This window comes from Eschrichtius robustus, chromosome X, assembly GCF_028021215.1.
Source record: "Eschrichtius robustus isolate mEscRob2 chromosome X, mEscRob2.pri, whole genome shotgun sequence".
NCBI lineage: Eukaryota > Metazoa > Chordata > Mammalia > Artiodactyla > Eschrichtiidae > Eschrichtius > Eschrichtius robustus.
Window position 1 is genome coordinate 72984852 of NC_090845.1, and position 21266 is coordinate 73006117.

Below are 21266 nucleotides of genomic sequence, written 5' to 3' on the forward strand. Positions count from 1 at the left end.
TAACATATGTTCTTAATCTTACTGCTTCCTGATATCTCAGGGTTGCCACTCTATCAAGCCCCCCATCCAAAATTCACTCTTTTTCTCTCCTGTATCTTTAACCTTTCCCTTCCTGCTAGTTCCCAACAGCACTGAAACATGCTTAAGTCTCTATTTTTAAAAAAAGCAAGCAAACAAACATGACTCCTTTTAATCTGATGTCCTCTTCTAGTTACTGAAATATTACTGCTTCTGCATAATAGCCAAGTTTCTTTAAAGAGTTGTCTACAATCACTGGTTCAATGTCCACACATCTTATTTACTCTGCAACTTACTATAATCTTGTTTCCACTCCGCTGATCCATTGGAATGTCCACAGTCTACAATGACCAATTTACTGCTAAATCCAATGGTTATATTGACCTCTCTCTCTTACCAAAATGCCTCTTTGCCTTTTGGTTTCTAAGACACTATCTTGTTCTAGTTCTGTGAAAAATGCCACTGGTAGTTTGATAGGGATTGCATTGAATCTGTAGAATGCTTTCGGTAGTAGAGTCATTTTCGCAATGTTGATTCTTCCAATCCAAGAACATGGTATATCTCTCCATCTATTTGTATCATCTTTAATTTCTTTCATCAGTGTCTTATAATTTTCTGCATACAGGTCTTTTGTCTCCTTAGGTAGGTTTATAACTAGATATTTTATTCTTTTTGTTTCAATGGTAAATGGGAGTGTTTTCATAATTTCACTTTCAGATTTTTCATCATTAGTGTATAGGAATGCAAGAGATTTCTGTGCATTAATTTTGTATCCTGCTACTTTACCAAATTCATTCATTAGCTCTAGTAGTTTTCTGGTAACATCTTTAGGATTCTCTATATATAGTATCATGTCATCTGCAAACAGTGACAGCTTTATTTCTTCTTTTCTGATTTGGATTCCTTTTATTTCTTTTTCTTCTCTGATTGCTGTGGCTAAAGCTTCCAAAACTATGTTGAATAATAGTGGTGAGAGTGGGCAACCTTGTCTTGTTCCTGATCTTAGTGGAAATGGTTTCAGTTTTTCACCATTGAGGATGATGTTGGCTGTGGGTTTGTCATATATTGCCTTTATTATGCTGAGGAAATTTCCCTCTATGTCTACTTCCTGGAGGGTTTTTATCATAAATGGGTGTTGAATTTTGTCAAAAGCTTTCTGTGCATCTATTGAGATGATCATATAGTTTTTCTCCTTCAACTTGTTAATATGGTGTATCACATTGATTGATTTGCGTATACTTGAAGAATCCTTGCATTCCCAGGATAAACCCCACTTGATCATGGTGTATGATCCTTTTAATGTGCTGTTGGATTCTGTTTGCTAGTATTTTGTTGAGGATTTTAGCATCTATGTTCATCAGTGATATTGACCTGTAGTTTTGTATGGAAACACAAAAGACCCTGAATAGCCAAAGCAATCTTGAGAAAGAAAAATGGAGCTGGAGGCATCAGGCTCCCTGACTTCAGATTATACTACAAAGCTACAGTAATCAAGACAGTATGGTACTGGCACAAAAACAGAAATATAGATCAATGGAACAGGATAGAAAGCCCAGAGATAAACCCACACACATATGGTCACCTTATCTTTGATAAAGGAGGCAAGAATATACAGTGGAGAAGACAGCCTCTTCAATAAGTGGTGCTGGGAAAACTGGACAGCTACATGTAAAAGAATGAAATTAGAACACTCCCTAAAATCATACACAAAAATAAACTCAAAATGGATTAAAGACCTAAATGTAAGGCCAGACACTATCAAACTCTTAGAGGAAAACATAGGCAGAACACTCTATGACATAAGTCACAGCAAGATCCTTCTTGACCCACCTCCTAGAGAAATGAAAATAAAAACAAAAATAAACAAATGGGACCTAATGAAACTTAAAAGCTTTTGCACAGCAAAGGAAACCATAAACAAGACCAAAAGACAACCCTCAGAATGGGAGAAAATATTTGCAAATGAAGCAACTGACAAAGGATTAATCTCCAAAATATACAGGTAGCTCATGCAGCTCAATATCAAAAAAACAAACAACCCAATCCAAAAATGGGCAGAAGACCTAAACAGACATTTCTCCAAAGAAGATACACAGATTGCCTACAAACACATGAAAGAATGCTCAACATCATTAATCATTAGAGAATTGCAAATCAAAACTACAATGAGATACCATCTCACACCGGAACAGAATGGCCATCATCAAAAAATCTACAAACAATAAATGCTGGAGAGGGTGTGGAAAAAAGGGAACCCTCTTGCACTCTTGGTGGGAATGTAAATTGACACAGCCAGTATGGAGAACAGTATGGAGGTTCCTTAAAAAACTAAAAATAGAACTACCCTATGACCCAGCAATCCCACTACTGGGCATATACCCTGAGAAAACCATAATTCAAAAACAGTCATGTACCACAATGTTCATTGCAGCTCTATTTACAATAGCCAGGACATGGAAGCAACCTAAGTGTCCATCAACAGCAGAATGGATAAAGAAGATGTGGCACATATATACAATGGAATATTACTCAGCCTTAAAACGAAATGAAATTGAGTTATTTGTAGTGAGGTGGAGGGACCTAGAGTCTGTCATACAGAGTGAAGTAAGTCAGAAAGAGAAAAACAAATACCGTATGCTAACACATATATATGGAATCTAAGGGAAAAAAAAAAGGTCATGAAGAACCTAGGGGCAAGATGGGAATAAAGACACAGACCTACTAGAGAATGGACTTGAGGATATGGGGAGGGGGAAGGGTAAGCTGTGACAAATGAGAGAGTGGCATGGACATATATACACTACCAGATGTAAAGTAGATAGCTAGTGGGGAGCAGCCGCATAGCACAGGGAGATCAGCTCGGTGCTTTGTGACCACCTAGAGGGGTGGGTTAGGGAGGGTGGGAGGGAGATGCAAGAGGGAAGAGATATGGGGACATATGTATATGTATAACTGATTCACTTTGTTATAAAGCAGAAACTAACACACCATTGTAAAGCAATTATACTCCAATAAAGGTGTTTAAAAAAAAAAGACAGTATCTTGCTTTTCCTCCTAGCTATTGCTTCATAGTCTTTTTTGGTGGGAACTCTACTTCCTTCAAAAGTCCCTTAAACATTGGTCTTTTTTAATGTCCTACCCTTAGCCCTTAACTTTTCTCATTTTACACTCTCTTCTCCATGTGATCTTATTCCTGTATGTTAATATATCACAAACTTCATCCTCAATCCAGACTTCCTTTCTAAACTATTAGATTTCTCCACTTGAACTTCTTTCAGGCTACTCCAGTTCAACATAACCAAAACTGAATTTATCAACATCCGTCTCCAACCCCAAAATGTTGGAAAGGCTCCTCCCCCTTTGTTTCTATTCTCAGTAAATGGACTCACCAACCTAAATGTTTTCCTAACCCAGAAACCTAGATGTCAACCTTGACTCCTCCTTCTTCACTGAACTTCTCACCATTCTCTAGACATGGTCAGCCCTTTCTCTAAACATTCTCTAGACTCTGCTTTTTCAAATAGTGCTCCTGTGCCTAAAATGCTCTCCTTTCTTTCTTTTTTCTTAGGACATTTCCTACTTATCTCACTCAGTTTGACTCTTGCAGATTTTGTATTAAGTATCCCTCCAAGACTTCACTCCTCTAGGTTTCCATTTCCGACTATTCACAACTCTGCTGTGATAATTACCCCATTATTTCATTCACTCCTCTGTATCCCCCATAAGACTGTAAGTAATGTGAAGTTAGAGGCTGTGCTTTGGTCATATTTGTATCCATGCATTTCATACAGTACATTGGCACTTAAAAAATTATTGAATAATTTTTTTAAAAAATCTTAACAAAATGGAGAGGGCAGACAAATGAAAACTAGAGAAAAATGTCAAAGATGTTTTGGTAAGGAAATATAAAAATGTCCAATCTATAGAAAATAGATGTATTTTTTCTCAACATAAACACTGTTTAATCACTTTTTATCTAATTATAAAAAATATAGTGTTCATTGTAGGATTATCAGAAAATACAGAAAATTTTTAAAAAGAAAATAATCTCCTACAGTGGTATCATTATTCTGTTTTTATTATTTTAAAATATTTTTATAACAGGGACTTCCCTGGTGGTCCAGTGGTTAAGACTCCGTACTTCCATTGCAGGGGGCACGGGTTCCATCCCTGGTGGGGGAATTAAGATCCTGCATGCTGCACGGTGTGGCAAATATATATATATATATTTTACAACAAAAAGCTATAAAGAATATTACAGCAAATTCCTGTGTGTTCATGATTATTATCCCTCAAGAACTCAGAGACTCCCCAATCTTTCTCACACAGTTTTCATTCCCATGAATTTTTTTGACTTAATGCTCAAAAACATTTTTGGGTCAACCAAGATCTGTTCTGCTTTAAAATTAAGTTGTTTTTTCCCTTTGCAAATTATTTCATAGTCATAGAAGACAAGTGGTCAGCATCTCCCTTTTCCCTACATAACCCCCCTACATTTTCTTGTATACAGCAACTACATTATCCCTTATTATTGTCTTCTTTGGACAGAGTAGCCTTAATTGTGTTAGGGCTGAGTCTCCATCTTGCTGATTATTTCAGGAGAGTCCCTCCAGTTTTTCCAAGTCTTAAACCAAATAGAATGTTATTTCCAAAAAGCAAATAAACTAAAGACTCATTTTATAGTAATAAAAGATATCCAGCTTAGAGGATGAGAACCTGCATTTTAACAAAACAACAGGAATGTCTTTGTCTTTTCCAATCCTCTATTCAGAACTACACAAAGGCAATGTCTTTTTTTTTCTTATTAATTCCAGTCTGCAAATGAGAGTGTGTAGGGGTTAAAAAACACTAACGAATTACTCATGGTATACAACTTCTAGCTCTTTATCAATGCCACTCTTCTTTACAGCCAGATTCCACATGAAGGCAATATTAATACTATGGAATTTCTGCAAGCTGATTATTCCCCTACAGGTGGCTTTTCACAAAGAAGTCTGTTAACCAACCTCAAAATTTTGACAAAATTGTTTCCAATTAATTGATATTATACTCTACTCTTTCTCAAGACTTTTCTCCTCAGCTTTATACTCTATGCCCACAAGGAAGAACAATGTCCTAGCCTCTTGTGAGTCAGGCTGGTTTTATATTTTTCCTCGTTCTCTGTCAACCTTAAAAGAAAAGGACCAGAAAGGTGAGGAGATGGCCTGTGATTACTAAACGTCTTCTTTCACTACCATGGCCATCATCTGCTCAACAAAGGCTGAAAAAAATAGATGCCATAGAGAGAAGACAGTATATTAGACTGGCTAGTATGCTCAGCTAAGCTATAAAAGAGAGAAGCTTTTTTGGCCTTGTGCTTATGTCTTCTTTCTCTACCTCTTCTCTTCTAGCCCCTGCCCATACAATGCCTAGGCCCCCATTGTCTTTATATTATCACCTCGACTGTGCAGGTTCCCCACCCAAACCTGTTTGGCTGGAGTAGCCATTTATGCTCTGGCTATTTCTCCTCCTGTTTCTCACTAGCAACCCTCACCTATTATTGTGTTCTTTTCTCTCAAGGATTTGCTAGGTAATTGAAACTGATCTGAGAAAATAACCCATATTAAGATAATAGATGATAAAAGCCTAATGAGTTTCCGCTTTGAGGTAGCAAGTTAGGACTGTGATAAGAGCCTTCCACATCTTCTTAACCCCAAAGTGCAATACTTTCAGGCACTATGGAAGACTTTTGAGAGATTTCGGCCTTCTCTAGTACTCCTTAAATCATCCTGCAGAGGCCAACCAGAATCTCTTGAGCTTCTTTGCAGATTGATAGCAGCCACATAGTTTCCTTTTTCTCTCCTTTTATTCTTACCTATCAAACCTTATTACCTATCACATACAATCAGTGAAAGTAAAGAACCTCTATAGTTTATCAAATATTGCCTGCGGCATCTCCTCCTTTCTTTCCCTTCTTAACATTGTGATTCTCCCTGTTTGGCAAGTGGTTAAGTGCCTGGACAAAGACACCTATGTTATTAATTATGGATATGCTCAAGAGGCCTCTGCATTTGGCTTTTTATTTTTCTTAATAAACTGAAAGAATAAGTAAACCAGTAAAAGGATCACGTTGGTTAGCACTTAGGGGCAAATGGATACTCTGGGTTCAGTGCCCCTTTCAATCCCACATTCCTGGTAATACCCAATTAGTGCCTGTGCATTGCAAGGAGAAGCCAAATGGGGACGTGCCTAGTGAGGCCTCTGTACAGCCCTTGCAGAGACCCATTCACTGCTACACTAATCAAATCATTCGGCTACACTCTGTGACGTACTTACATATATGCTAGGGATGGCATTTTAAAATGTTAATACCATGGATGAATCCAAACCCATTTGAGAACTGCTCATATGCTCAATTGAAAGCACTAAAGTTCAAAGTTTGCTTAATTATTTCCCATAAACACAATTCTGAAAGCTCTTTTTGTTTATTTCAAGTCAAGAAAATCCATTTTCTCCCTGATGGTTATTAACTCAAATGGTGGATGGGAAAGTTTTTTTTTTAATTTTAATTTTTTATTACCTCACCTCAGATTTTCTAGCTTAAGCTCTGTTTTATATAAGACCTATCATAGAAATTCTAAAATGAAAAGTCATACAAATCATCCAAACAGGGTTTTTTAAGGAAAAATACTTGGCAGCATTAAGCACAACAATTTCTCCTTAGTATTGAGTTAAGTGGGCTTATTTTATAGTCTGTCATCCATTGCGTTTAAAATTACTTCTGTTCTTATACTTGCCATGAATCACTATTAGCTCTCCATCTCCCTATCTCTAGGTCTCTTTTCTCCCTCATACTCATACCTACACATTCATTTACAGTCCACATTGTCAAAGACTAAATGATCATTCTTTGCAGCTGCTGTAACCAATGCCACTTGTTTTTTCTGAGTCATTGGAGTCAACTAGTAGAACCCTTCCTGCCCATCTGCCTAATTACTGACCAAGCACTGCATCAGAAATTGCAATTGATAATCACACAGGAGAAGCAGAAGGTATTAATCCTCTTGGGAGAGGGTGAACAAATAGGCAAAGATGATGAAGCATATTTCCCTTGAATTTCAGCTGATATTTGTATTTAAATGAGCAGCTTTTTAAAGGCTAGTCATGGACTTTTACCTGAGGTCTGGAGTGCATTTTGCAGCAGCATTTCTCAGCATCCTGAAAAAGGAATGATGTATTGCTGCAGTAAAAATGAAAATGCTAATGCACACATGAGTAACGTTTTTCTCCTCTGAACGGTATATACTAACTCAGGCTATGTGGAATCATTTACTGATGCACGCACTGATTGAAATCCAAATATTCTTTAAAATTAATAACCTGTTCAACATTCCTGGGGAAGATTATGGCCATGAAGGCAAATATTATTGTCTCCCTTGAAGAAATATTTCCACAATAGGTAAACTCTCTTAGATTTGCAATCAAAATTAGAAATCTGGTGTAAGCTCTGATTTGACAAATACTTTACAAACCATACAAATTGCCTGTCTCAAACTTTTATCCCAATAAGTTCAGTGCATACACAAACAGTATTCCAAGAGTTTCTCTATTTGGGTAATGGATGAGTTTCAAGCTTTCCTTTTAGTTGGAGGCTTTGGATATCCAATCTGGCAGACTGCTGTGGTCTTAGAAGGAATAGTCATTTGGGGGGGGGTAGATATAATGTTTAATTGATTTCTAGATTTTACTTATTGTTTCTATGAGTATAGTCCTCGGCTGAATTAGAGTAGACTGAAGTGAGAAGCAGAGAGCCACCAGAGGAAATACTAGATTGAAAATAGGGATGCCTGGTTCATTGACAACCCCCAACTCCTACCTCTTTTCCTCTACTTACAGAGTAATAGAAGAAAATCACTTAACTGCACTGTTCCTGCTACTTCAAACTCTATCAGCTGGCAAAAGAAGAAAGTGTTCCACGTCTTAATTACACACTTTTTAAAAAGTCCAATCTGCATTATGTGTTCAATAAATACTTGTTGACAAGAGTGCCAATTCTCAAAGGAAATCGCAGGCTCCAAACTGAATCCTTACACTGCCATTTTTGCCCCTCTAGCTTTGTCTTCTCAGATTACAAATGAAGTCTACCCTCTAGAGCTGCAGGAAAAAAAGAAAATCAAATGGCTCATACTTGTGGAACAGCAATAACAAAAGGACCTAAGAATAAAGCAGTCCACAAACCAGAATCCCTTAATTCTGAATGTACCTAAAAGCACAGTTTACAGTAACCAGATATGAAGGTATAGAGAGAGGTAAACAAAGCGGTTCATTATTCATCACTTAAGGCAGTCATATAAAGGGATGCATTTTCATTAACAGTGGGTTGAATCATTAGAAAACCTGAGCTACTCAATCCATATTCAGTGCTTGCTCTGCTCTGCTAAGTGAATACTGTAGGGGTGGGTAGATTGCTGTTAAATAAGATTCCAATTAAGAGTTTATTTTTCTTGTGAGCCCAAACTAGGAGCTCAAAACTTCAGAGGTACTTAATTTTGATTAAGTTTTTAGCAGTATAAAGTTTTGAGTTGAGCCCAAAGATTTCAGATGTCTTAAAAATCCAATAGCTTTCTAACAATAACTTTGAAGCTGTTAATTCTTCTTCCCCTGCTCACTCTCCTCCCTAATGGTGTTACCCCATGATATGCCAGCACCATTGCTTTCCGCCCACCCCATTCTCCGTCTTTTAGTTTTCATATCTCCCTCCCCCTGCTGGATTTTCAAATTTAATATCTCCTCATTCAAAGCAATGATTGAAAAGTTTCTTTGCAATCTGGTCTGTAGTCCTTGAATTCTGACAGCTTTGAGATGCTTCATTTCCTTTTTATTCTCTTCTTGAATAATCATTTTCCCCCTCCTTTCTTCCAGAAAAAGGAGAGGAGGGGTAAATAGGGAGGAAGCATCTATATTTTATTTCCTTCCCTCTATTCTTGGTAAACTATATATATATGTGTGTGTGTGTGTGTATATATATATATATATATATATATATATATATATATATATATATATTTTTTTTTTTTTTTTTAGAAATCTCTAACTCTCCTGGCAATAAATGTCTATCTCTATTTCCCTACTGACCATCATTCTCTTCTTTGTTTTTGGAATTCTCATTATTCATCTTTACTTTTTCTGCAATAATCTCTTCTATCTCTTATTAAGTTTTTTTTCAACTCTTGAAACCCTCTTATCATTTTAATCCATTTTATTATTTGTAATTTCAAGCTTTGATGGTTTACCACTCAGGAGTTTCATGACTCGTTTGCTGATACTTAATCTAGGCAAAATCATTTGGTTGAAATGAGAACTAATTTTTAAAAAGAAAATAGAGATGATCTTTTAAAATATTTTAAAATATTTTTTTTCAGGATACATTTTGAATGAATCCCTCATTAGGAAGAGAATGATAAAGGTTTCTGGAGATATTATCTTAGTCATCATTTACAGAGGGATGTTATACCATCCACTTTGCATCATCAGTCACAATCCCTTATGGAGAAGAACAGAAGCTTGGGTAGAACAGAATGAGTCAGTATACCCTTTCTTATTCCCCTATGGCTTTTTCCGTCTGCTTTTTCTTTATTAGTGGGATTCTTAGTCATTAATAATAATAACAATCCTCTCAAAATATAACATCTTATAGTCCAATCAGTCTAGGTCAACTGTCCCCAACAATTAGATAATGATCTACTAGTAGATCTCAAGGCCTTACCTGGGTGGTCTCCAAGCCATGTAGATCAAGGGTTGAAAGGTTGATATGTAGATCAGCTTCTCCAATCACATGTTCCTCTCTAAGATTTACAGAGAAGCCTAGTGGAGGGAGGTTGCATGCAACAATCTGGTTCAGGAGGTAACTAATCCTTTAAATTAGCAACTCATATTTCCCTGCATGTCTGCATCCATCACAAACTTCAGTTAAATACAAGTGGCTCCTCATCAAGAAATGGTTGCCATTTTATTCCTTTTAAGATGATTTTACAATCCCGAAAGAGAGAAAATAAAATTAGTATGGTGAAGGCTCATTCCTGGAGGTCTTGATTACTATGACCAAAATAAGAAGAGGCAGAGCAAAAGTGAAAGATTGCTTTCACCAAAAGTCAGTCTCAAATTGTGGACAGTGGAATGACTGTTACTACCCAGTGATTAGGCACTACAAAAGATTTCAAGAGACCCAGTACAACAGTCTCAGAGGGGGTTGGGAAATACTGGGTGATTGTTTGAAATACAAGTCAACTAATCACCCAGTCACATTTCCCAGGACATTAAATAGACAAGTGGGATGGAATTATGCTATTCTTATTAAGCCACTTGACTGGAAACTGATAACACAAAGGGTAGGCCAGCAATGGATCCCTACAGCTCCCCTCCACCCCTTCCCTTACATCCTCATTCAGAACAGGAAAGTAGGTAAAATGAACAAAATATTGCAGATTGGCAGCAAGCCATAGTGGAAGAAACATGCTATCTACAGCTAAAATCGATGCCTTTAAACAGGAAGTTGCAGAAGAATGGAAACTTAACCAAATAGTAAATGAAGGCGCCCCTGCAGCTGATGAATCAGAAGATGAAGCTATTGCTTGGAATGATGAAAGAAGACAAAAAAAGATCAACTGGTGCCTGTGGATGAAGAGTCTATAACTGTTTGACGTAATAGAAAACTATCTTAATGTTATCATGAGATTATTTAAAAATATTAAAGCTCCATTGGACAGAATTCCAGGGATGTTCTCCTCCAAAAGTTACATATCATCAAATCTGTCAAATATTAAAAATATTCCAAAGCAAGTACAGTGAATTTATTTTAAACTCTAGTCATTCACTGTTAAGTATTTACTTAAAGGTTATGCGACTAAAGAGGAAAGAATAGCCTAGTTTAAAGGCCACAAATAGAAAGCTGTGTCTCACGGGGAGGGGGAAGGGAAATCTGGGATGAAGTAAGAGAGTAGCATTGACATATATACACTACCAAATGTAAAATAGATAGCTAGTGGGAAGCAGCTGCAGAGCACAGGGAGATCAGCTCGGTGCTTTGTGACCACCTAGAGGGGTGGGATAGGGAGGTTGGGAGGGAGACGCAAGAGGGAGGAGATATGGGGATATATGTATATGTATAGCTGATTCACTTTGTTATAAAGCAGAAACTAACACACCATTGTAAAGCAATTATACTCCAATAAAGATGTTAATAAATAATAATAATAATAAATTAAAAAAAAAGAAAGCTGTGTCTCATAATAGTAGAGATTATGGATGTCACAGCACTGTCTACAAGAAGTGTTAATGAATTACCTCGATTAACTTTTTGATGAAAATTGGAATTTTACATAAGCTCCAGCCTCAAAGAGCAGGAGCTGAGCTGGACAGAAGGGGAAGACAAGTCACCTGTCTAGAAAAGTATTCACATGCTAAGTTCAATAAGAATTTCTAGAAGAACCACAATAAAAGCTATACTGATTACAACTGCTCCAAGTTGAATATTAGGAGGTTGGGCACTCAGTTATAAGATTTTGGAATTTTAGGCAAGCATTTAGGAAACAACAAAATATTATAGCACTGAAGCAACATGCTTTAAACAAAATGGGAAATTATTTAATGGATAATTATTCAAATGTTACCCACTAGACTATCTGGACAAAATTTGCTATCCACACCCATTAGCCATCTGAAAGTACTGGGTTCTGAACTGTTGCGGAATTTTTAATACAAGATGCTCATGCCAATACCCAGAGCTATTGCAAAATATTTCTAGGTAATATTGTAAAAACCAGCACTAGACAGCACTGCTTTAAATTCCACCATGTGGACATTTACCATCTACCAAATAATTCTAGAAAATACCCACTCAAACTGTGACAAGAATAATATGAATGGTGAACAAGGCTGATTTTAAAGTAGCCAAAATAGGCGCCTGCCTATCTGGCATGATTTACGAGACATTGGGAAAGGCATATGCCCCAAACTACCTCTTTAACTAATGGTTGAAATTCCATCCTTATGGATTCACTAATGAAAGGTTTTCAAAGCTGGTAGATTTCAGCATGTCCTTTATCCCCAAATTGAAATCTAATTATTCCACAAGAAGGCCAAACACTGATCTTTTTATAATTATCAGTTGTTAACACCATAGTACTTTAACAGTTGAATTCACAAATGTGACTACTAGTTGAGAGTACTACACTCTATGGTGGAAAGGGCCTTTAGGGCAAGATTGCAGCAGAAGATATTAAAATAAAGGAAGGAGGAAGAAAACTTCACTTACTTGATTTGTTATTGGGCCAAAAGTTGGTCCTGTGTACAGACCTTGATAATAGGTGATGCAAAATTCCTGTAAAGGCAGAATAAAAGTAAAATTATGGGCATGGATATAGGGTTTAGCAATGTAAATAAAGGAATGACACTTATTCCATAGAGAGAAAGGAATGTGGAAATGCTAGAGAGTGAAAAGATAGAGATTTGAGGTGAAGAGAAGAAAAAGGACTCATTTATACGAACATCTACCTGGCAAGGTCAACGTAAGGACTACTGAAAGAGAAAGTGAGTTTGGAGTTTAGGACTTAAGGATACTTACTAGTAATCATTTGGAAATGGGATAGAGGTTTATAAAGAATCTCAGCTTTTTTTGGTGACACTTGACTGCCGGCTTATAAGAATGGACAAAACAGACAGAAGTCTCAGACTACTAATGACAAAATATCATGTCTCAACTGAAAGCTGCAATTGAACCATAGGCTTTTCACATGGAGACAAAGGAGAGGAATAATAAATATTGAAAATTTAAATTGCCCCCAAACTGTCACACTTGAAGTAAACCTTTTAGGGCAAGTATGATTATAATCTATATAATAGTATTGAGGAAATGACTAGCTCTACACCACTAAAATAAGAGTGGGTGACGGTGTATTTGTTCCTTAATTATACTACAACAACCTAAGAGCAAAATCCACCTTGAAAACTGAGTTTCATTTTTCTGATTTATATTGGCTTAGGCAATATTTTAAATGTAAAGCTACATCTAATTATCTTTTTTTTTAAATTTATTATTTAGTTTATTTTTGGCTGCGTTGGGTCTTCATTGCTGTGCGCGGCTTTCTCTAGTTGTGGTGAGCGGGGGCTACTCTTTGTTGCAGTGCACGGGCTTCTCACTGCAGCGGCTTCTCTTGTTGCAGAACACGGACTCTAGGTGCGTGGGCTTCAGTAGTTGTGGCACGCAGACTCAGTAGTTGTGGCTCGTGGGCTCTAGAGCTCAGGCTCAGTAGTTGTGGCACACAGGCTTAGTTGCTCCGCGGCATGTGGGATCTTCCCAGACCAGGGCTCGAACCCGTGTCCCCTGCATTGACAGGTGGATTCTTAGCCACTGCGCCACCAGGGAAGCCCATACACCTAATTAATCTTAAGGCTAAAAACAGATAGCTTGGTTAGTGACACTGAAGGGTTTGGTGATTTAGGATGATGGTCATTGAAAATAACATTCAGATCAAATTCTTCAGAGATTTATAAAAATACTATACATCCTTTAGAAAAACTAAAAGATGCCATTTTGTTTTAAAAAGGAAGCGTGATTGAGGCACACATTTAACTTACAAATATATGTGGCGATTCTTAAATTATATTGACCAAAATAAAAGTAATGGTCCCAAGATTCACCAGCAAATTAAGAGAGACTGACACGTGAAAAATATAGGGTTGATTTTAAAACAAGAGACAAGACCTCACCACATTTGGTTCACCAATAATTATCTCTCAAATAAAGCTGATGAAAGAGTTCTATGGCTATTTCTCATCATCATCATGAAATGCATTGGGGAGGAACTATAACAACAAACCAATAAAGTCTGGCCAAGAGACAAAGAATTTGGCCATTAAGCAAACCCTCTGACATAGTTCACTTGTTCACTTGTACAATATTCAGATGTAGCTATTATGCTTACTATCTAAACTTTATATAGTACTTTCACAGTTTACAAAGCCTTTCACAAACATCATCTCTGTTAGTCATTACAACCAATCATTTAAGCTTGGTTTCCCATTGACTAAGTAGCTTGTGCAAGGTCACAGCAACAGAGCCAGAACATAAAATCTGACCTTCAGATTCCAAGTCTCTCTCATGCTGCTTTTCCACAGTTGTCTCTCAATAGGTATATATTTAAAAACTTACATAAAAATAATAATTAAGAATGTAGCTTTGGTAAATGGGGAGAGAAATTTCCAGGCATCAGTTTGTAACTAGACGGTTGATAAATCCTGGTTATAGATCATGTCCCCGTGCAATCTACAAGGTGGCATTTATAGAGACTATTTCAAGTTATCAGGATATTTATATCCCAAAAGCAAATTGCTGTAAGAATATTGGGCAACTGATTTCATGTTATGAAGAATTTACACCAGATTAGCAACAAACAAAGAGCATCTCTTAGGAGATGGTTTCTTCCTGGGTGCTTGTATTTGGGTCCAGGTAGAGCTAAATTCTTCCAGTCTCATCATTAACAATTCAAGAGGACGAGGGGCTCCAATAACAATTCTGCCTTTTATTAATTTGTGACCTTGGATGAGTGACTTAACATATGTAAGCTTTACTTCTTTCAACTGTGAAATGGGGATTGTAATGGAGATGAATGGCTATAGCTTATATGAAAATACCTTGCATGAAATATGTCATTTTTATAAAATTAATTCTTAGTTTATTAATTAATTAATTAATTTTATAAAATTAATTCTTAGTCTGTGGATCAGAGAAGAGACACTCCCTTGTGCATAAACAGGAGGTAAGAGGGGCAGAACTAAGGCACTCCCTCTCCTTGTGAACATAGTGGCAGTAAGTATAGCTGATCTTAAAATAACATGAAGCATTGGACCCTTATACAAGGGTCTCAGCTATTAAGAACCCATGCATAAATCACCAGGAAGCCAGTAGGAAGGAATATCAATCAGGAAACGATTTATGTACTTGTCTTTCATTAGTTCTTGTTTTCCAAAACCAGTCACATAAGCTAGGTTTGCTCTCATAAGATTTTGGGATCCAAATTTTAGAATAAATTCACTTCACTACCTAGTTGTCTGAAGTTTTAGTTAGTTTGTTTACCATCATATAAATCTTTCCAGTTCCCTCTGTATACACATGGAAAATGCCTACAAAACAATAAATTCCTATTTCTAACATGAGTGACAGTTTCATAAAATCTCAGTACTGGAAAGAAACCAAAATCCCATCCTTCTCAATACTATGAAGTTATTTGTACTCTCCATAGCCTAAAAACTCTTCACAAACATAACAGTTGTAGAAATTTGTCCATACATCTTTATAACAAAGCTAATTCTGTGGTGGAGTACATTTGACAGAGTTAAAGCTCAGGCAAACTGTTATAATAAGCTTCGATAGGATGTGTGAAATGGAGATAACTGTAGAAGCCCTAATGACTCCAGAGAATTATACCTTACTCAGCTGGAACTACTAAAAGCAGAAGATCTATGGCAAAATTTAATTCACCAAATTAGAAGCTGGTCAAGAAAATGCCTCTGGGATTTTATCAGCTTAAAATGGCCTAAAGAACATACTCTCTTCAACAGTCAAGTATTGCTTAGAAATTTGCTATAGCAATTGCTCTGATTCACAACAAGTAACCTACGTGAAGTAGCCTACACAGTATGGTATACTTCCCTGCATTTTTTTATTCTGCACATATTACATGATCCTCAAGGAAAAAATGTATGTAGATAGAACACATCATCTAATCACACGGGTGGGCACATCCATGAATCACGCCTAGGCTCACTAACGATTTTTTAAAACATCTGATTGATGTGGCAGCTTAGAAACCAATTGTATCCTTGTAGCTTCCAGTTGCAAAAATCAGTTTTGCACTGATTTAACAGATTGCTTTGGTGTGGGAGAAACAGAGCAATCAATGGTGATGTCAGCAGCCTCTTTGTCATGCAGACCTAAAGAAGTTGGCTATAATCAGTCTTAAGCAAGGAGAAGCCACTGCTGTCATCATCAACATTGAGTGCTCAGTTTCTCTGGTGCTAAAACGATCTGATAAAAACAAAAGGAAGAAGCCTTGGGCTTGAAACATGAAATGAAAGATGTGTATATTAAATATGTGAATTAGTGCTTAAAATGAAAGCAGGAGAGATTTATAGAAAGAACATGGTTTATATTCTAAATACCATACAGAAGTGGATTGGAATTGTCATGGGGAACTCGAAGGGAGATGCTAGAGCTGGTGGCTGGGTAGGTAGAGGGAGGGAGGGCAGAATTCACCAAGTGTATTTGTAACATGAGTATGAAAGACTATAGGTGTTACTATCTATTCATTCAGTAAGTCCTTTTCATGGAAACTATTTGATATACACTATTTCTGAAGATCTTTAAACAAGGTAAAAATGCAAGTTCATAATTATACAGGAATGATCCAGTTCGATCTTATTTTCATTCCGCATTCTTCCCAAGAGGCAACTTTATCACATTGTTCTGAATTTATAAAGAGTTTTTCTTCTAAGAATATTAAGCCATGTCAGATGTAGGATCACATTTCTTCCATCTCTATAAGGTAGCCGGAGGAAGGTAGGTAAAGGGGGCAGGGAGGGCAGATCTGATTATTTCTATAAACATAGCAAACCTATGATTTGTAACAATTCACCCAGGTAATCGTAGGAAGTTGAATAAAAAGTACAGCCCAGAATTCAACACTGATTTCCAAGACAAAGAGAAAGAATGAAAGAATGCTCCCTGTGAGCGTGTTTTGGGAAGGAGAAGTGGCATTTCATCCATGATAATGCTTATTTTCTTCATGAAATACTTTTCTCAGACAAAGTGAGATTCTTCAGAGTAGCTAACAAGAATAAATAAATAGCTGAATATGATCTTAGGAAGCACTGCTTTTTTCAGACTGCCAGATTAACTCTAACCTTACTTGACTGTATAAATTGGAAAGAATTATGTGAGCTCTAAACCCCAAGGCCTGAACCCTAACTCTCAGTTCCAGACAGAAAAACAAATCCCAATCTAATTTTGTTCACTTAGAAATATTTGAGTGCCTACCACATGCAAAGCACCAAATAAGAAGAGATAAAAGACATGCCCATGCCTGCTCATACTCTAAATAGTAGGGATAAGACATGCATACATACAAAAAAGTGGGTAGGTTAAATTGGGTCAAAAGAAAAGGAGGCAGTTAGGAAGCTGTTACAATACTGCAGTAACCCACGTTAAAAACAAACAAACAAACAACAAGAAAGAAAAACCTAAAGCATGAATTAGTGCAGTGGCAGTAGAATTAAAAAGGGAGAGGCTGATATGAAAGATGTTTCAGAAATGATGAACGTGGCAACTAATTTTATGTGATGCATGAGAGGGGGTAAATGACTCCTAAGTTCCTAGTTTTAATAACTAGGAGAATGATCATATCATTTATAAAACCAGGTAGTTCAAGAGGAGAAGTAGATTCATAGGGGAAACAGAGGCATTTGATTTCAGGCATGATGAATTTCTGGCAAAAGTTCTCCAATCTTATTTCTTCATCCTCCAAACCACTGATCTTTAAACTTTGTACACCTTATCAGTAAATTTTGGATATGTGTCCCCTAAATTTGTAGGGCAATTATATTAATGTATCAATCTAATTATATATGAAACTTACACTAAAAGTAGAAAATGTAAAAGAGTGAGTTAAAAGTAACTATAAATAATTATACTATTTTTCTTACCATATTCCAATAGCTTGTTTTGCACAGCTCATGTTGCAGACCGCTTATCTAAACAATTTATCTATACCTTGTCTTTCCAATTTGAAAAACTGAAAAAAATATTGATTTGTCTAACCGAGGTTATTGATAAGAAATTCAGGTTATAGAAAAAACATTTTGAATTTCCAAGGTAAAAAAAATAGTAAAATACTCATCATTAATAATGCTCTCTGAATTTCAAGCTTTGCAATCAATTCAAAAGGCATGGAGATTCCTATACACTTTATCAGTTTCACATGTGTATCTTGCACTAATGAAACTTTACAAAATGGCAAACTAAGACTCCAAAAAGTCCCCAAAATTAGAAGAGCAGGAAAGTAAGTCCCTGTTGAGCACAGTTTCTCTTTGCTTTTATATTTTGTGAAGGAAGGATTTTAATCTTCACAAAAACTTTATGAGGTACCATCCATCTGAAAAAAAGCAAAAATCCTGAAACCAGGGCTCAAAAGTATTAAATGACTTACCCAAGGTCACTTAGCTAATATGTACTAGAGTCTCATATTTGAGATCAAGTTTTTACCTCAAGTTACTCTCTTTTTACTAGACCGCAGCTGCCTTAAGTCCTTTTGCTTCTTTTTGATGTTTAAGGCTGCCTCAATCCTCCTATTAACACACATACTTTAAATTTCCACCTGGTCTCTAACCCAAACTGTAGAGAAGAAAGAAACAATATTGCTTAAAATGGACAAAAAAGGTGACAGACTAGTATTTCTCTCCTTTTCTTTCCTATTAGACAAAGGTCATATTCTCACAATTTTCCAGCTTTTATTTCTGTCTATCACCCTGACTTCTGGGTCAGTTTTGTATCAAAAATGGCTGCTCCTGAAACATGAGCTCTGTCGATTGGAATTTTAGTTCCACTTCTGGGGTTGGTTAGGACAGTACAAGAGCTCTGAAGTCTGAGGGCATATAATTTATCCTTGTTAAATCCAGATAACTCGAACTGGCAAGACAGAGACCATTTCGCCTTCAATAAGTTAGCAAGGGTTCACAAAGAACGAGTTGGGCCAAACTAACTTCATTTCCTTTTTTGATAGTGTGAATAGTCTGAAAGATTAGATGAATGCCTTATAGCTAGCATATCTGAATTGAACAAAACATCATCTTCCTGTTGTTAAGACAGACAAAGTGTGGCCTGAGGTAATAGGAGGATTTATAGTTAGGTAACCAACCATTCCACCAAATGTATTAATTAATTTGTTGTTGACAATAGTGGAAAGTTATAGGCTCTCCTATTTTATTCACATTGCTATCAGGACCCCAAAATGAAAATAGAAAAGGAATGCTTTTTAAATTGACATATGACAAAACTGGAAGGGAGAGCACATGAGTGTGATGCCAATCTGAAAGGATGGATAAAATCTAGCCACATGAAATGGAAGAAGTAATTAATGCAAAATATCTTAGTTTATGAAATTATCTATACAAGGAGACCTGCCTTGACAGCAATATGAATATAGTGGTCACTGGAACTTTTTTTTTTGTTGATCGTAAGCACAATAAGCCAGTAGCTGCTGGAAAAAAAATCCAGGAACAGAAAACAGCACCACCAATAGACAAAGCTAACGCAATTTAAAACAAAGTTAATGTCATTTAAAACAGTACAGTCCAGATCAAGCTCTTACACAGTTCTCTGAATGGAGCATACCATATCCACTGTGTAAATATTTGAGGGAGGGCACATTTGAAGAATCAGGACATTGACAAACTGTATGTAAACAAAGGCAGGAAACCATCCTTAAGGAAGAAACTGGAGGGTTGGGAGGTGGGGAAGGGGATTGTGCACCCAGTAGCAACTTTCAAAAGTTTTAAGGTCTGAGAAATAAAGACTGATTTATTCTCATTTTGATAAAGCTAATATCTAAATCATCAATTAATAGCACTGTCAGTGTTTTAATAACTGAAACATGAGACCCATGTGGGGTAATGTAAATCAGATTCTTCCAGAGTGTAAGTCACTACTTGTTTATATACATGATGTACTTTTGAGAGTTTCTCTTATTCTTTCAGATATTATTATTGTATGCTCTCATTTAGTTTTAAACAATAGTGACATAACTCAGGAGCTAAAGGGAATCAAAGTTAGGGCAGCTACCAAATTGACTTCTATAGTTAGGGAGTTGCTTGATTCAGGAGAGAAGCTGAGCTATACCTGTAGTTACGGACAGATAGAAGGGCCATATCGCAATTATGAATGAGAAGAAAAGTAGGTAGGTAGTCTTCCTAGGTATGTCTGTGCTCAATAACTTGCTTAAAGGTAGGGTCATCCCTAGGATACTGAGAGCCCTAGGGGAATCACGTGTTGTTCTCCCTCTCTCAACATTTGTGTTACAAGAAATAACAAGGAGTCTGAGAGTGAAAGAATAGTCACTTAGAGGTCAGCCTCAGGGCACATGTATGAAGGAGAGGAAAGGAAGCCGCCCCTGGCTGCTGTAACTTGGAGCAGCAGGTGGGGGTGGCTGCAGAGGGGGAATGGGATGTTTATGTGTTTGCATACATATGCTTCAGGCCTTTTAGTACCAGTTGATGAAATGCCTCCCTTCCTTTCTATCTGCCCACAGGGGTACCTAAAAGTTACAACACCATGAAGATCAGCACAGCTTGTCATATTCTAGTAACAGTTCTGCCTACTGACTAGGGGAGAGAAAACGCCCATTTTTCAGCTCACCTTAACAACTAGAACAATGCTTGAAGATAATGATTCAAAGAGAGATTACCTGCTTAATCTCTGAGTCTTTCTGTTTCTGAATGCCAATACCGGTGTCCTTCTCTAGAACAGCAACCACACTTCAAACGGCTGGCTGTGATCAAAAGACAGCCTAGTGGTCCTCACAAGGGATGTATAAGACCTGCCTGTTTACTTCCAGTGCTCTGCAGGAAGAAAAATTGATGTTTGACAAGGTTATCAGCTTGAATAGCAGAAATAAACATTTTCTTAAAAATGGAAGAATAAAAGAAAGCAATAACCAACAACTGTCTGTTAGAAAAGAGATTAGAAAATGGCTGCTAAAGAAAGCAAAGTTGAATTCTGGAAAGCTCTTTGAGTGTACTGAGAAAAAGGAGCCCCAGTCCCCAGGAATAACCAGTGACAAGTTAATCCTTCACTCTGGGGCTTCCACGCCTGTTCTAAGAACACTCTTGAAAAACTACTCACCACAGAGAAGTTGGCCTTTGATAGGCATCCAGAGGCAGCCAGTCTGCTTCGGTGGGAGGGCACAGGACAGGGAAGTGGGAGCCTAGGATTTTTAGTTCCAACTCTGTCACTGACTCGTTTTGTGACCTTGAGCAAGTTCCTTCACCTCTAATACCGGATCTAACCACCTCACAGAGGTACTAGAAGAACACAATGAAATCATGGAGGTGGAAGCACTTTGCAAAGCAAAGAGCACTGTACAAGTGTGAGGGATTATTATCCAAATAGATTTCATGCCAGCCCTTCTGGTATCACCCTCGAGGCCTCCTCAGCTTTGGCA

At 37.0% G+C, this 21266-nt stretch overlaps 1 protein-coding gene across 1 annotated transcript in view; it reads right to left on the reverse strand.

Annotated features, from left to right (window-relative positions):
* RPS6KA6 (ribosomal protein S6 kinase A6) overlaps positions 1 to 20622 on the reverse strand; it is a 197192-nt gene extending 176570 nt beyond the window's left edge. The window contains exons 1-2 of the mRNA XM_068532501.1: positions 20511 to 20622; positions 12311 to 12376 (exon numbers count right to left, since the gene is read on the reverse strand). The gene's annotated coding sequence lies outside the window, so the exon portion shown is untranslated. The remainder of the gene's footprint in view (positions 1 to 12310; positions 12377 to 20510) is intronic.
* Positions 20623 to 21266: the final 644 nt, after the last annotated feature.